The sequence below is a fragment of the Charadrius vociferus genome, unplaced genomic scaffold (genome assembly GCF_000708025.1).
Source record: "Charadrius vociferus isolate BGI_N301 unplaced genomic scaffold, ASM70802v2 scaffold1044, whole genome shotgun sequence".
In the NCBI taxonomy this organism is placed as follows: Eukaryota; Metazoa; Chordata; class Aves; order Charadriiformes; family Charadriidae; genus Charadrius; species Charadrius vociferus.
The window spans coordinates 401,171-411,237 of NW_009648254.1; the positions used below are offsets into that span (position 1 = coordinate 401,171).

At 44.2% G+C, this 10,067-nt stretch overlaps 1 protein-coding gene across 1 annotated transcript in view; it reads right to left on the reverse strand.

The window, feature by feature from the left end:
* KCNU1 (potassium channel, subfamily U, member 1) overlaps window positions 1-10,067 on the reverse strand; it is a 42,915-nt gene that overhangs the window by 17,190 nt on the left and 15,658 nt on the right.

Sequence of the window (10,067 nt, forward strand, 5' to 3'; positions counted from 1 at the left end):
ATTGCAGGATATTCTTAGAGGCAAATTTCAGATATGTGGCTGTGTTTTAGAGCATTGTGTTAGTTCAGAAGCAGCAACAACACCATGTGAAACAAAAGCCATTCAATCACATGCCGCTCTGAACACCAAACTGTTTCAAAGGACTGCTACAGAGCAGAACTGTTGGGGAAGTCCTGTCGAACAGCAAAGGGTTGCTCACGTGGCTCCTCGGGGCTCGGGCATGGGTAGGAGGAGACCTGGAATCTGCTGGATAAACTGTTTGCATAAACCATCTCTCTAGCTGTGCTGTAGGTAGAGTCAGCCTTGTACAGTTGGCTGAAGAGTAAAGTTTATTTAATCACTCTGTAACTGAAATCGCAATGATAACTGCAACTCACCATCTACGATTACACTACCTACTGAACACAACAGCTTCAGTAGAGCTGCACGACCAGACAAGGGTTTGGTCCTGACACTCTTTTTCGTGTCCAATTTGTCCTTGTCTATGCGGTATCGGGTGAGATTAACAGAAAGGAGAGAGGGGATTTCGCTCGGGGAAGGTGCCATTCATGACGAAGCCTGCAAGGTGGGCCTAGCTGTGCCCTGCACAGACCAACGCATGCTGGCACTGGGTTTAGCACTTCTCAGCACAGCGTTAAGGAACCTGAGAATTTCCTCCATTTTTGCAAATGGGGCTGGGGGGTCTGCAGCTTGTGCCAAACTCCACGATGCCATGGCTATACAATTAACCCATCCCCAGGATAACTACTTATGTCACAGTCATTTCAATAACCGCAGCACAGCTGTAGAGTCTTTCCCATCCCATATGAGAATTCAAAAACCAGGTTGGAACTTCTTTGCAGTTTCTATCTGCTCCCTAGGTCTTAAACTAAGGGACTAATAACAAATCCCAGGACCAATCATACTAGAATAGGTTACCTTGTTCTTCTGAATTAATATATTACTAATTTTTATAGGTGTTCACCTATCTTAAAAGCACAAGATATAAAAGCCACAAAGTGTTTGCTAATGGCATGGGCATAAACTGTAACGACTGACTTCTGCCTAGTTGATCTCCAGTCTCCTCTGCAACATGCTTACGAAGTGCTGGGTTTGACTGCAATCCCAAATCTGGAAACTGGTCCTTTCCAGCTCTGCACCACCTCTGATCTCTGTTCCCTCCACGCTACCACAGGATAAGAGAGAATGGGATTGCCTACAGCAGATCCAATTCAAGCATCATCTGACCTTTAACGCAGACAAATAGCAGATAATGCAAAGCAAGGCGCAAGCTATGCCTGATGGAGGAGAGCATAGAAAAATCTTTCCTTCAGGCAAGAAAGGCACCAAAGAGGTAGAAACAGACCTCTGTGCACTGGCTGCTGCACTGCTGCTGCTCAAGAGGCGGCAGGAGCAGCAGGCACTGGCAGCTGGAGGTAGCCTAGGGGAAAAGAAAGGAAGGGCAAACAAAGCAGTGCGCTCCAGGTGCCAAATGGCTCGTGACAGCTCCGCTCCTCTTACAGACTGGTGGTATCAAGCTATGAGGTTCCCGATCTTTTTCCAGGCCCTTTCGCTGAAGTCCCTCAATCTCCAGAAGTTCACAAAGCACAGCCAAAGCCACCACATCACCTATCCCTGTTGCTCTCTTCTGCCACTTGCACAGTTCTTGCTCTCAGCAGCATTTGCAGCAAGAAGTTTCACAGGCAAACAGCATGTTGCATGAAGCATTTTTTTGATCAGCTTTGAATTGCCCATCCTTCAGCAAAATTAAATGTAATTTTGCATCTCTGACAAGGGGCAGGGATGGGCTTCAAATCGGCTCTCCTAAATTTAGCAAACTAGTACAAAACTGAGGGGAAAGGGGAGCAGCACCCCTTTAGATATCTGCAGGGTCTCTACACAGCCCTGTGCTAACTGCAAGCAACTGTGTCCACTAGCCACACGTCTCCTCCCCACACAGCCAGTCCTTAGGCCAATGATTAAATAGTATTTTGGCAAGTTAGAGACTATCTTCTCACAAGCTCCCTTACTTGACTCAGATTTACCAATCAATCAATGTATATAGCTCTATCATAATAAAGCCATCATCTATATACACAACCTGTCAGAAATGACAACTCCTCATTCTAATATTATGGGAATATATACGCCTCGGAGAAACACCTGTTGGATCCCTAAAGTGGGAGATAGAGGGAGAAGACAGCAGGAAACCCGCTTCATCATAACAGCATCCACCTTGCCAAAGCCAAGCAGGTTCTGATTTAACAAGCAATTCTTTTGTTAAGGGTTCCTTCTGCCATATACTCTGCAAATTGCATGATTCTTATGAAATCTGATTTTCCTGAGAGACTCGTAAATCCTCCTGCACTGGACTCTGAGGACCTTGAGGATGAGGGCACTGGAACTGACATGCTGCAGTACCCGACAGAGAGACAGAAATAGGCTCTGATTGAGCCACAGTCACTCACTAGAGCCATTAGCAGGTAATCTGGGTCACAAATTGACTGTGCTGTGGGTGCACAGTTATCCCTGTTGGCTCTGCACGAGTCTGGAAAGAAAACAGTTGCATTCACATGAGGCTGTGCATTGCTGTGTCTGCGTCACCTTTCTTGCTCTATCACATTCTTATTTGCGGTCTTTACCACTTACATTGCACTGAACAGAATAACAAAAAAGCACAAGATCCCGTTGCAGACCGTACGAGTGGAACTGCCTCACAAAGAATAGGTACGTTGGACTGTGGGTGTTTCTGAAACGTGGTCCTCCTGGCTGAACATTTGAAATCAGTGTTGCACAGTGTCAGGTGAATAAGCCACTGCTGTAATCAGTCTGTGCCCAACCCACAGACAAACTGGGTCTGTTACAACAGCCCACCATTAAACTCGGAGAAAAACTTGGTTTTATACTGCAGGTAACCCCAGTTCAATACCTTCTACGTCATCCAAACTAGCAGTTTGGTCCAGTGTACCAGAGTCAAACTGAGAGTGCTACAACATGGTCAAATGTTTCTTTTTTTGCCTCTTTCCATAGCCATGACCTAATATAAATCAGTCACTCATGTTCCCATGAATCAAAGTAGATAATGTAGCTCTCAGCTACACTAAAAGATGGTCAGACACATCCAAGATGTTTCAAACTTCATTTGAGGACTAACATAAGTGATTAACAGTTGTCTACAGCATTAGAAGGCAGGGAGTGGAAGTCCTTTTATCAAATTGTTTGCTGCCAACAACTTCCCGCTGACAAGCTATCTTTAAATTCTTCATAATGCCTTTGCAAAGCCCTAAAGCTTTGTTGAATCCTTCGCCTGCAGTCTTTTGACATCAACTCTTCCACTCCTTGTCGTGGGAAAATGTGGCTACAATGAGCCTTAATGTCATGTGTACGCATCGAGGTCTGTGCTCGTTTGGTTTGCCTTCTGTGCTCTAAGTACAGAACAGCAGCAAATCCTCAGGAATCAGAGCTTATTTCTGTGCCCTAAGTTTTGCCCAGAGAGAGATAAAGGGGTAGAAGCCTTCTCACAAAACACCTGGGGACCAGCAAGGCCTGGAAGAGTTGCACCATTGGTTCCCAGAAACCCACACACATGAGGAATCTGTGCATAAAAGTGTCCAGAGAGAAAAAAAAACCTTTAGGTGCCTGCGTAACGCAGGCAGGTTGTTCCAGCAGCTGGATCTGGAAAGCCCTGGCCCACCAGCACAAATGCCCTGACAGCCTTCCCCTGCCTCTGTCCCACAGCCTTGGGGATGGTTTAACGCTTGGCATGTGGGCTGTTCAGTTCACATCCCATTTGGGAATCCTCTTACTGTTTTTTTGAATCACTCCCAGATCTGCACATATGTTAACCTTTTCCTTTAGGGAGGAGTGGAGTTCCACACACAATGAGAAATGCCTGTGCCTGTGAAGGCTGCTACAAAGCCCCTTTTCTCACTCCCAGGCCTGCACTGTGAGAATGTGGGGCTTGTCTGGACTTGGCTTGTTCATCAGCATGGATTATATCACTCCAGTCACAATGCATCAAAGTGCTTTCCTACCTCACAAGGAACTACGAGGCTTAATTAATTGACACAGAAGTATTACGTGTCATTGCAAAATATTATAATTTAGAGTATTCCATCCAATAATTAACACATACATCAGGCAACAAGTAAAACCAATCTTAGAAATGAGTAGTTAAATTCTTCTTAATTACATCCACTGAACCAAATCTGCCCCTAAGCAATGCACATGTAATCCCAGTGAAGTCAGTGTGGTTGTACAGAATGCACTAAAATAAAAATAGTCTGTGGTTATCATCTATATTAGAATCATAGAATGGTAAGCAACCTTAAAGATCATCTCTTTCCAGCCCCCTGCCCTGGGCAGGGACACCTCCCACCAGCTCAGGTTGCTCCAAGCCCCGTCCAACCTGGCCTTGAACACCTCCAGGGATGGGGCAGCCACAGCTTCTCGGGGCAATTTGTTCCACTGTGTCACTACCCTCAGAGTGAACATTTTTTTCCTAATATCTCATCTAAATCTCCCCTCCTCCAGTTTGAAGCCATTCCCCCTCATCCTATCACTACAGGCCCTTGTAAAAAGTCCCTCTCCATCTTTCCTGTAGGCCCCCTTCAGATACTGGAAAGCTGCTATAAGGTCTCCCTGGAGTCTTCTCTTCTCCAGGCCAAACCACCCCAACTCTCTCAGTCTGTCTGCAGAGCAGAGGTGCTCCAGCCCTCTGATCATCTTTGTGGCCTCCTCTGGCCTGACTCAAATAGGTCCATGTCCTTCTGATGTTGAGGGCTCCAGAGCTGGATGCAATATTCCAGGTACGATCTCATGAGAGTGGAGTAGAGGGGCAGAATCCCTTCCCCTGCCCTGCTGGCCACACTTCTGATGCAGATGGCCTTCGGGGCTGCAAGTGCACATTGCTGGATCGTGTTGAGTTTCTCATTCACCAATACCCCTAAGTCCTCCTCCTCAGGACTGCTCTCCATTCATTCTCCGCCCAGCCTGGATTTGTGCGTGGGGTTGCCCCAGCCCACGTGCAGGACCTTGCACTTGGCCTTGCTGAACTTCATGAGGTTTGCACAGGCCCACCTCTCCAGCCTGTCCAGGCCCCTCTGGATGCCATCCCTTCCCTCCAGCTGGATATTGTACTGCAGCAGTACTTACAGCCCCCACTAAGTTTAGGGACTCCCGCATTAGAGTTATAAACATGAACAATAAAGGTAAAATAAATTGAACCGAGAAAACAGCATGGAAAGAGACATATAGCATTGGGACTCACACAACACACAAATAGAGAGGCTGAATCCCCGTCTAATAGCCACTGTCCAACACCACGTTTTAAAACAGAGCCAAGATTCTCTAATAACAGGACTCTGGTGATGATGCCTTAAGAAGAACTCCCAATACCCGCGTGGCAAAGTCTGAAGAGTTGGCAGCACTGGAGAAATTCAGAATGCATAAGGATAACTGAATTGTCTGAATGCTGATCTGGATGCATTAGGGTCTACTGCACTAAAGAAGCCTCAGAGTGTCATCGGAGAAAAGACATCTGCTTTTGTTCTTCGCTCTCCATTTCTGCATCCGACCTCCATCCAAATCACCTCCCTCAGCTAACACTTTACTGGATAAGGACATGTAGTTCAGCCATAGATATAAACCAGGTGTTATAACTCCAAAACTTTTGCAAATTAATATAGCACAGTTATCATGGGAAAGCTGGATACTACTTCTACAGGCAGATCTTATGTGCCAGAGTTACGAGCCATTGTTTCTGACAGAAAACAACAGCTCCTTATTCATAACATCCCTTGTGAAACCTTTGCTGAAGTCTCTCTCCCCTTCCGAGGTCACAGGAGGGATAGATACAAATGCAGCTGCTTCTCCTTGGCATGGACAAGTGTATGTGCATATTTTTGTTCTTCCACAGCTACCTGTGCTGCACACAGGTTGTATTTTAAAAACTAAAGCCTGATCCTGCTACCCACACACAGGATAGACGCTTGCTTTGATTCCAGAAGGGCTGTTCAGAGTATAACAGCAGACAGCTTGAGTAAGGGTGGCAAAATTCAGCTCCTAATTATTACATTAAAACCTTGAAACAGTTGTCACGGATGAAGGGACAAAGCAGAATTTGGCAAACAGGAAGGGAAGAACCAAATCATCTCATAATGTTAAATAATCTCTGAAGACAACCTTGTCATTTTTGAGAGAATCTCAACAGTTCCCTTTTTTTTTTTTTTTTGGTCAATGCTTAAGAAAATTTGCATGGCTAGTTAGTACGTTAATTTAATTATGAGCAGCATTTATGAACAGCCTGATGGGGGATCTGCAGAGGGCAATAGAATCTGTTCTTGAATTATGAAATTGCACATACACACATCTGGAAGCCGTCATGGGACAGATCGCTGTCTTGTAAATGCGTGTTGAGTGTTACAATATTTTACTAAGCACTCCCAATCTGTCAAGGTTTACAGGAGAGCAGAGACTGGGAACATTTGGGATCATTTGTGGCTTAGAGCCATTAGCTACTTCCACCCACTTATTGTGACGTTATTAATAGCAAAATAATCTAAAGAGCAGAACTTGGCTTACGCAAGATCTTAGATAATAGAAATGATTTACACTAAGGGCTAAACCCAGGGAGTCAGGACCCAGTGGGATAACAGACTCTGCTGGGTAGCACGGCCTCATTTTTGGCTGAATTGGTGGTAACTTTGTGTGGACTCTGTTCCTCAGAGGATGTCCCTGCAGACCTAGCCTGGCCCTGTTGTTTCAGGTCTGTGTAAGAGGCGGCACATGGCGACCACCCAAGAAATAACCAGAGGAGAAAATGCCATGCGATCAATGTGTTGCTGACCATCCCTTACTAACTGGCCTCTTCAACAACAGGTAATAGTAAGAAGGGCATTAAGCACCACACACAAGACAGATACATTTACGCTTCACTAAACCACGGACAGTGTAACAAAAGTTATCTGCCAGAACAGAAAAATAGGTGAGCTGTACCTCTACGCTATCCCTATTAAAACTCAAGTTATCTGGCTAAAAACAGTGCCTACATGCTCATGTGATGTCCAGAGATGCTTGTGACTGCCGTATTGGCATTGCCAAGAATAAGCGACATCCTAAATTCTCCTGGACTCAAAGACAGAGACCAGGAATGGCCAATTAGCTACCAAGACTCAAATCGTGTAGAAGTCCAATTCTAGCCTGGCCCAGAGGAATGGATTTCATCCCATGAAAAGCAATTCCTTACTGAGGAAATCAGGACTTGGCCTGTGAAAGAAACTTCGCACAAAGTTTCCTCACCTTCTGGAGCCACAGCTCAATGAAAAGATTTGGAAGACTTCGAAACTCCATGGAGCTTTTGGCTTTTGTTAAGCTATTGCGTATCTGTTTAATTTAAATCCCCATCCAATCGTTAAGTATGGGTGGGTTTTTTTAATGGGTCATTATGATGTGATTTATGACATTGGTGTAATTGTCAGAAGTACTGTGGGTAATTAAACTATGAAATGCATGCTGCCAGAGGCTTCAGTCACTCTCAGCACCCTCATTAAAAATCAGGAGCTGACCAAATTATAAATAGACTGGTTTGCACAAGTTCACAGGGAAAGCTAATTATGAAACTTATCCTTATGCACTCAGAACTCACACCATCAGTCATGCAAATTCTTTAAGTGATTATACTATTGTATAACGTGGAATCGGATTAGTATGTACAGGTGGGTGCAACTCCAGCTACAATGTGCAGTACAACTATACTTTGCATGGTGAATGTGAATCCCTAAAACTCTTATGCAAGCTTGATGATAGATATGGGACAAGGGCCTGGGGAAGAGAGAGGTGGTGTATTTTCACATGAAATATAGGAAAAAAAAAAAAAGACCGAGGAATACAGAGATGGAAAGGCTGCAAAGGATAAGGCTCTCTGATCTATAATGGTAGGTCTCAGAGAAACAAGAGAGGCAGGCGAACACGGGGGAAGAGAGCTTCAGAAAGAAGCTGGAACAAACTTTGGATTAGTTGACTAAATTAATGAGGAATGGCAGCTGGCTAAAATTACAGGGAGTTCAGGTGCCAAATACAGCGAGCATGAATACAAACTGAAGTTAAGAAAAAATTCTGTATGTAAGGGTGTCCAGGGTCACCTGAAACCCTTCTTTCAGTGCCAGTAAACAAACATAGTTTTCATGCACAGGGACTATGCAGTCTGTACAAAACAAGTTTGGGCAGATTTTGCACAGTATGGAAGCTAGGTTTTCTGTGACAGAAATCCATTAAAATATCTGCTCCGTCTCGATGATTTGTCAGCCTTATTGGTTGTGCAAGTTTTGGTGAAGGTAACACCTCAGTGTTCCACGAGCAGCATTCAGCCAGCCTGCATCAACTGAACAGTTTATTGGGGTGCTTAAACACCCATTTATACCAAGAAGAGTCGTGTTCCAAAAATCATGCTGATTTATATTCTGTGTACCTGTGCAAGATTCTGGGGGCTGGAGATTTGAAGAGAGAAACCTTGGGGGAAAGTATGCATGGACGATGTCTCCCACCCGAGTTTAACTCAGATAAACGTAATTAACTGCAGGTATTTATCAGTTTAACTATCACTCCATCCAGCCTGCTACCCTGACTCTGACAAGCAGTCCTCAAAAATACACAGCAAGAAAAATGGGACTTCCCAACACAACAAAAAGTGGAATGCAAAATATTATCATCTCTTCCTAGAGGAGCTCCCTGACTAACATCAGTTCACAAGCTTCCAGTATCCAAAGCATCTGTTCTTCGTCTTCCTTATGCGTCCCAAACTCCAGAAACGCCATCTGTGTGGTTCTTTCTAGAATTCCACCTGTGAGGTGTTCAAGAGGTACCTATAGGCATCCACACCTTTCCATGCCTCCGCAAACCCTCTGAGGTTTGGCTATCACCGAAACACCCCTTCCACATCTCCCTCCCATTCTAGCAGTAAAAGTAAAGCTGAAGGAACGCAAAACTTGTCTAAGTTGTGAGGTTTTTGCTACACCAACAGACTGCTAAATTTGCCACAGAGCCCCCACCCTGTAGCGTAAATACCAGGTAGTGATCAAAAGCACAATGTGCCTGCTGACAAAAGGGATCTTGCTCACTGTAACAACACTTTCTCCACCTCTATCTATCTCCTTTTTCTTGAGAACACAGTTTTACACTTGTCCTTCATACAAATAACCCGAGGGTGGGAATTATTCAGAAGGCTCATGTTTGACACCCCATCTGTTCATTTCTGACAGCGATATATAATGTAAGGCTATAAAAACTTGAAAAATAATGCAACATAAAAAGGGATTGACTCGGCTCCAAGAGGCCATAAACGGTAACAAATACCATTGTATGATTTATTTCATGCTGTAATCTTTACAGTAAGTCATCTTTCAGACATTTCCTTGTGACAGGTTTTAATAATATTAATGCCCAGAGCAATCCAAATCATCGCCAATAGACATATTTATCAAGCTGCCAATCCAAGTAAATGAAATTCTATAAGCAATAATGTAACATGTTTAAAGGAAGCTAATAAAACAAGTCAGGAGAGAAATATTACTGCAAAGTATGCTCTCTCTAATCCAGCCCTGGGTTTTATACAGCCAAAATGCAAATCTTTCCCTCCATGATTTATCGCTCCAAAAATACCAATGACCTTTTCAGGAGCTCTTGCACAGCCCTTCTCACACATTTATAGAGATTGTGATGCATTCTGCTAGATTAGCTGAGCTGGAGCACTCACCATTACTGACTTCTTTTGCCCTACCTTTGTATTGGGAAGCCATGGGTAGCCTCAAAGAGTAGGATCTTAAGTCTTTAAGATTTATTAAGGACTGACAAGCCTTAACATAAGCTTGGCAACTCAGCAGGTATTTACGAGCAATTATCCAGGCACTAGATAAGTTACAATTAACAGGGAGCTAAAACTTGGTTCTTTAACCTGGTTTCCTTTTTAATCTAATTCAGTTTCTACTGATCCATTGCTTGGCTGAAGTGACACCATACCCGGGCAAAGGGAAGGAGACATCGCAGAGCTGTGTACACATGGAGCCTTGCTCACCAACATTCTTCTATGCCTC